We start from the raw sequence: 7,361 nt of genomic DNA on the forward strand, positions 1-7,361 counted from the left end.
TCCTCCATGAAGAACCCGGGACCTGCAGCCCTCCTCTCCTGTGACCTTCCCAGTCACTGTGCTCCATGGCCAAGGTGTTGCCTCCTACTGAACGATTCTGAGATGCCTGAACACCATGTGGTTAATCCCACAGGAAAGTTTCACCGTTGGAATCCAGGCCCTGGCAGGAACTCAGAAGGGGGCCTTTGTCAGCTGCCCTCATCTCCCTTTGGTGAGAGAGCACATTAAAGGCCGAGAGTCCATCCATGAGAGCAGCGCCGGGCGACACACGTAACTGCTAAATGAATGAGTGAACAATGAACAAACTCTGGAGGGAGAGTCCTTCGGGGTTGGCCCGGTCTCCGAATTTCCCTGTGCTGTGAGTGCTGGCCCCCAAGAGGGTTGTGCTGGGCCTTCTCAGACCTCCTCAGGCTCAGCAGCGCCGGATCATGACATCACCACTCATTCCCAGCTCTTCCTTGGATAGTCTCTCAAATGATTAGTGCCAACAATCCTTGACTCCAGCTCTGTTTCTTGTGTAATTCAAAATAAGCACAAATCTTAAAGTATATCTGATTAGTGTCCCCATTTTAACAGGAGGAAACAAGCACAGATAGGTTTAGTTACCTGTCCAGGAGCACACAGTGAGCATTGGCAGAGCCAACGTATTTTTCCCCAGTCTGACTCCAGAGCTGGGCCTCTACCCAGGGTGCCACACGCGGTGCAATGCGGTGGGGACAAGGGTCTCTTGTGCAATGTGAGGATGGCTGGGGTGAGCCAGGCCCAACACACAGGCCACGTGGAGAGGCCCAATGCGAGGCCACAAGCTGGGGCATCTCCAAGGAAGATCAGCCCCAGACTCCATCCCTGTGCCTCCTGGTCTTCCAAGCCCTCCCCAGACACTCAAGGCATGGGAAGGCTGTGACTGACCATGGCAGGCTGGGTGCTGGGGGCCCAGGGCAGAGGTGGGGGCTGTACCTCCACACAGCCCCCATAGGCAGTGGCCTTGGAGATCTCTCCCTTAGCAGCGGCAGGGCTGTGTCCCTCCCTACACACCCACACTTCTCTCTGGGCACACAGTGACTGGGCAGGCAGAGGGTCTCTTCCTCTTGCTGGCCACTCCTGGTATTTCCCCAGTGCCACTCTCCAAGCCTCTCTGCCTGGGTTTCAGAAGGGAGGATGGTGTTACCGCAGTCTGGAGGCCCCTGTGCCAAGGTCTTTCAGGACCCATAGGATCATCTTGGAGAAGAATCGTCTGTGCACACACAGCCACATGGAGGCCAGATGACCCCGGGTTCAAGAGATGCCTCTAGGGATGCGTCAATCTCCAACGATTTCCCAGTCGTTTCAGAGCCAGGATGAGAATCCAAATGCTTGTTTACTGCAGTGAGCTTTCAGTTTAGTTTCTTATTAAATATAACTATGCATAATAGGCAACCCCATTCCCACACCAAAGCTGCAAGCATATTGCAAGTACCAGTTTATCTGTTGGGTAGGCAGAGGCGTTTAGCAGCATCATTTCAGAAGCGGAAGGAGAGTTTCCCCACACTATCCTGCAGGAAGCTTGGCAGAAGCCCAGATGCACATCCTGGATGCTGCCCAGCATCATGGCAGGAAAACGGGTTCAGAGCCACAGGCTGAGGCCTGGGGGACTCCACAGACAACTAGGACAGTTCTGACATTTGCTTCCCTCTTGACCACCTGCTTTGCCTGCTTTGCAAGGATGGACAGAGAACAGCACTAACATGCATGAAAATGAACCACACCCTGTGGTGGTGTCCCACTTAGCTGGTGGGGTCTACGGTGAGAGAATTGGCATGTATGTGTCCTGGACCAGCAGCTGTCCTCAGGATGGACACTGAGGTCAGGTCCAGAGCAACTAATTGATGTCAGATCTGTGAGTTGCCTCTGATCAGCCAATCTGAGTAGCATGTTTATTAGAACATTTTTGCATTTGGGGGAACCAGAAGTGAGCTGATCTGCATATAGGCCAGCCTTTCTGCATAGGGCACAGCGTATGTGCAGGCAGGCTAGCTTATGTACAAACAGCCCACTATGTGTGACGTGGAACAGTCACTCTGCAAATAGAGCAGCTGTCCCCACATGGGCTACTACTTAGACCAAGCTTCTCCAACCTGCAGTCTGCGGGCTGCGTGAAGCCAGACACAGCTTCCAATGGGACCCAACACAAAATCGTAACATTTCTTAAAACTATGAGAATTTCTTCACGATTTTTTTAGCTCATCATCAGCTATCATTAGTGTTAATGTATTTTATGTGTGGCTAAAGACACTTCTTCTTCCAATGTGGCTCAGGGAAGCCACAAGATTGGACACCCCTGATCTAGATGCAAGATGCTATTTTGGAAGATGGTGTTAGTGGTAATTATTTCAATCCCTGGCAGGGGGGCCCTGAACAAGCTACTCCTCTCAGAGTTCCTGCAGTCTTCGTGGGGGTGGCACCTTCAGCTTGTTCTGTGCCCATCAGCGTTATCAGCCCAGTGCTTGGGCACCTGGAAGGCATCTCCTGTTCATTCCAGGCTGCCAGGGTGACAGAGCCTTGTGTTTTGCGATGTACCGATGGTTTATTTTAATTAGGTATGATAAGATGACAAACATGGAGACAGCTGTCTTGAAAGGAGAGTTTATTACTTAAGGTTCCCAAGAGGAGGGGGCATGGCATACCAGGCAAGGCCATGCGGGAAAGCACCAGCTCAGCCAGGAGGCAGCAGGAGTGAGGGGTGAGCAGGCCCAGAGCCTTTATCGTGGGAAGGAGCTGGGGAGGTGTGGTGATCAGCTGAGCAGGCCTAGGGCTGGGCGTTTCAGCAATTTTGGAGGGCTCTGGGCTGCAGGTGTGGCCTCTAGTTGTCTGGTTCCTGGCCCTGGGTGATTTTGGGTAGGGAAATACTGGCCTGGGAGTGCAGGAGCCCATATAGGAGGTGGCTGGAGCCAAGGGCTTGGATTGGGCGGTTTGCACATGAAAGGCACACTCACCAGGGAGTCCCTAGGAATTAGCTACCCCTGGGAGAGGCAGTTCCTTCTCTGGTCAGTGAGGCCCCAGGATGTCAGAGCATCATAAAATACAGAAATTAAAAAAGTATGATTAATACAACTTGGAGGAAGCATATGGGGTTTTGGGGATGCCGTTCAGACCTCACACTGGTCCAAGCCTTCTGCCTTCCTGGGACTTCTCCACCTCTCCACGCGGTGACAATGGGCAACAGAGACTGGGCCATGCGGCACGCTTCTTCCCCCGCACCCCTGACCCCACCAGAAAACACCATTTGCCGTGTGATCTCTGGGCAGTGGAGGTCGTACTGTGGGAGGGGCAGCTCTGTTCTTGAGCTCCTTCTACCGGGAGCCCTCAGGCTCAGAGCCCACGTCCCTCCCACCTCCCATCTCCATACCTTCTCCTGTCATTATTTAAATGAGAGTATTATGCAAATGTAATGCAAAAATCGAGTTCAATAAATCTGTTCTTACCCACACAGGGGCAGCTAATTTATGGAGCTCAGACTCAGTCTAGGTTGCTTCTTCGGGTAATGCTGTTTTTGGAACCCCAGACAAAGTAACAGCAACTCCAAGATTTTCACAGAAGCTTCCTTTGATGACTCCAAGCTCCCCCAGACCTGGTGGAAATGCAGACTCCTTGGCTAACGCTGCCATGGGAGTAGAACCCACCAGAAGCCCCCTACACTCCACATGGGGAGAGCTGGGACCCATGCCCTACTGGCTAGAAAGTGGTCCATCCTGAGAGACCTGAGTCAACAAGGATGCCGGGGCTGAGCCGGGCCCTGACGGGCACCCGGGACCTCATGGGGGAGCATCTGAGCAGGGCTGGGATGAATGAGGAGACACCAGCAAAGAGGATGTTGAGAACAATTCCTGGGGAGAAAATTGTGGTCTCATTACCTCATTCGAAGTGGCCTGATCTCGAGGAAGCAGGGAGCAGAGAAACATAATCGGAACATCTCTGGGCATCAGGTTTTCGTACTGACCGTGAAGCACCAAGCGGAAGCAAGCCTCGCGCTGGGAGGACAAGGCTCTCGGCGTTTCCTTGTGGATTTATTTGCTCAGCATGAGTGCCCTGTCAAGCCACCCAAGGGACAGAGCTTCTGGCTCAGGGACCACGGTTGGCTCAGCACAGGCAGCCTCTGGAGATGAGAGGGAACCAGTGGATACCCTTCTATCCCTGCTGGCCACGAGGAGTGGCAGTGTCCCAGGTGGAGGTACTTAATAAAGAGGTTGCTGGTTTTATTTTTCTCTAAATTATTTTTTGAGGAGCTTTTGCATAAGCCCAGGCCCTGGGTTCACACCATCACTGGGGCAGAAGCCTCGTCCCTGCCTTGTCTGATGGGGTCTTTACACCTTCCTCGGTCACTGATGCCGGGTGCTGTTGTTCCTGCTCAGCCAATGTCTGGACTGAGTCCGGAGCCTCATTCCGTGGGCAGTGGCTCTGTCTCCAGGTGGGGCACATGGAGGCCAAGTCCCAGGGCAGGGCCCACGGTGGGCCTGGTCTTACGGGTGGTGAGTCAGCTGGGCCGGCTAAGAGAGAAGAAAATGTGCGGAACCAGGAGCAAGACAGGTGGAGGATGGGCAGGAGACAGGGTGGCCTCCTCAGGTGGAGAGATCTTGAGGGCCATTTCTCACGCCACCTCCCTCCACAAATCTGCCCACGGCTCTCGATAGCCACGCTCTCCAGCACCTGCCCTTTCAAACTCCAGGGCAAGCTCCAGATGTCACCACACTGACCATCTAAAGGGAGCTTGGTTAGCAGTGAATACGTACCCGTGACCCTGTGGGCTCAGGAGACCCCCATGGGGCTTTCCTGCTCCCTTGGGTAGGGGAGGCTCATGCCTGTGGGTCGGCACCAGTCTGCTTCCCATGTCCCTCCTCACCTCCCAGGCCCCTGGCCCCGGACAGGATAGGTAGAGGCATTTCCTCTTTTCTGCCTTGACTCACTTCACAGAGAGGGGCCTCCCCCACGTGCCTGGCCCCACTGCCAACCCACCATGTGCCGGCCTTGGAGTATGGGGGAATGTGCTTTGCTGCCATTTCTGAACCTGAGGGAGCTTATCTTTCTTCTGAGAGCCCTGTTCTAGGTAGGCAAGCTCCTGCATACTTTACTGCCATTTGTTCAAGTTCCAGTTATGGAAGGGACCCTTAGTGAAAAGAGCTTGGTGCTGAGGTGTAATTCTCTGAGCACACTGGGCCTGAGAGCAGCCTTGCAATGACCGGATTTTCTGGCTCGATGAGGCTGTCCCCAAGTCCTTTCCACTGGTCTTGGAAGGGAAGAGTCTGTGTCTCGGCGACAGAGGGTGTCTTTGTGGATAAATGAGGCCTCTTTGTGCATGGCCTGCCCAACAGAGGCCACAGGCCGGAGACATGCTGACCTTGGACACCTTCCATCTCTGGGGTCAGGGCTGGGACCAGAGGAGATGCCGAGGCCAAGACTAAAGCCCCCCAAAGGTCTTCTGGGCAACTCCCCGTTCAGGGCTAAAAGTCTCCCTGTGATCCCTCCCAGAGGGTTCTGCTTGCACCCCCAGGGCCAGGCACAGCCCCCACACTCTCCTCCTCCCCACACCAGTTCCTCTGCCACCCTCATGGGGCCCAACCACTCTCTGCAGCTTGGGGAGTCCAAAGCACCCCCTTCCCTGAGGGACAGGAGGGGCCCCTGAGCCAGGGCCCTCTAACAGCCATCCCGGGGCCTGGGGTCTGTGGAGGGGTCACGTCCTTGCTCTTTCCTTTCTGCGTTCCCACTTCTACGAGGAAAGGGGTGGAGACTCTTTCCAGCTCTCCAGGTCTACCTCCACACAGCCTTGGAGGGGCGTCCTGGGGGTAGATTACGAATAGGATGGGGCGCTGCTGTCTTTGTGGAAGCCCAGGCCTCCTCCTCGAAGACCCTATGATCCCGTGTCTGACTTGTAGGTGTCCGTGTCCCCTTCCCCACCAGGCTGTGTACTCCTCGAGGGTAGGGGTCCCCCCTCCAGCTCCTTTCTGGGACCCAGAGCTCACTTCAGGGCTCAGCACAAAGTAGATGGCCTGAGATAAGCAGACAAGTAGATGGCACCGCTGCCAGGCCCACGGGGATCACAGGGCTGCCCACGTGCTCCACGAAACACACAGGCACTGACGTGATGGCAGGGCACCACCAGGGTCTTGCAGGAGGGGACTCAGAGTGCTGAACTACCCCATGCATGCAGTCGTGAGGAAAGAGCTGGGCCTGCTCAGCTTGTCCTACATGTGCAGAGAACACAGTGATCAGAGCTCCTGGCAGTGCCCACCTGTGGTCAGCCTGGAAGAAGGGGGGCCTTGTCCTCGATGACAGTGGTTCATGTGCACTGCTGTTTCTGGAGTCAGCAGAAACAAATCCATTCTTTAAGTAACGAACAGAGGCGCCTCTGCTACTTGACACAGAGCAATGTTAGGTGTTGGGTAGTCAGGGGCCAGGACCTGGGTCTGGGGACTGCGGTGCCCAGTCTAAGACAGAGGCCAGGCTGGCCATATCAGTGAGCAGCAGAAGGCCCCCCAGAAAGCTGTCTCTAGTCCAGCGGCGAGGAGCCCCCACAGGTAGGAACCACCAAGCGCAGTGACCGCGTGCTCTGCTCTCCAGCCCGTGTCAGATCCGAGGGGCACTTTGCAAACTCTCCGAGGCCAGGAGGCCATGCATCCTCTTTACCTCCTGCCCTGGCCATGACTTCCATCATCCCCGATCTGACCCTCACCACTATCAGGCACCCTGAAAGGGAGCGCGTTCGTGGATGGTAAATGCTAGCCCCATGGGCAGGGGCTTCGTGGCCTGTGCCATGTGACCCTCCCTGACACAGCTGCCTGGACCTCAGCCAGGATTTTGGACTCGGGGAGCAGGTCATCAGTCACACCCTTGGCAGGACCTGTCCTGGGAGCCCTCTGTGTGTGCGGAGCTGCCTCATTCCCCTGTGAACACAGTAGGGCATCATGGGGTATGACGGCAAGCACTGGGGCTACCCTGGGGGCTGGGCTCAGTCCTGAGGTCAGGCCCAACCTAAGCTGGGCAGCCTGGTGTCAGCTGCAAGAACCCTCTTCACCTTCCTCATTCCTACGTGACTTTCCGACGTAGGCCATCGGGTGGGATGGGGTAAAAAAACACAGGCCCCATTCTACCCCTCTGCTGATCCGCACATGGACATGTGTACACCCAGGCCTCCCTGCTCACAACCATGGCCAGGAAGGCAGGCTCCAGCCAGGGCTCTGAGATGCCAGGAGGGTGTAGAGAAGACAGGTGGCCCTCTGCCCCTGCAGTCAGGCAGCACCTGCCCATCCCGAATGCTGCAGCCAGCTGGTTACAGTGTCTGTTACTCAGCTAGTGCGTTTGCCAGTGCTCTTCAGTGTCACCATTGTGGC

Source organism: Pan troglodytes, chromosome 1, assembly GCF_028858775.2.
Source record: "Pan troglodytes isolate AG18354 chromosome 1, NHGRI_mPanTro3-v2.0_pri, whole genome shotgun sequence".
In the NCBI taxonomy this organism is placed as follows: Eukaryota; Metazoa; Chordata; class Mammalia; order Primates; family Hominidae; genus Pan; species Pan troglodytes.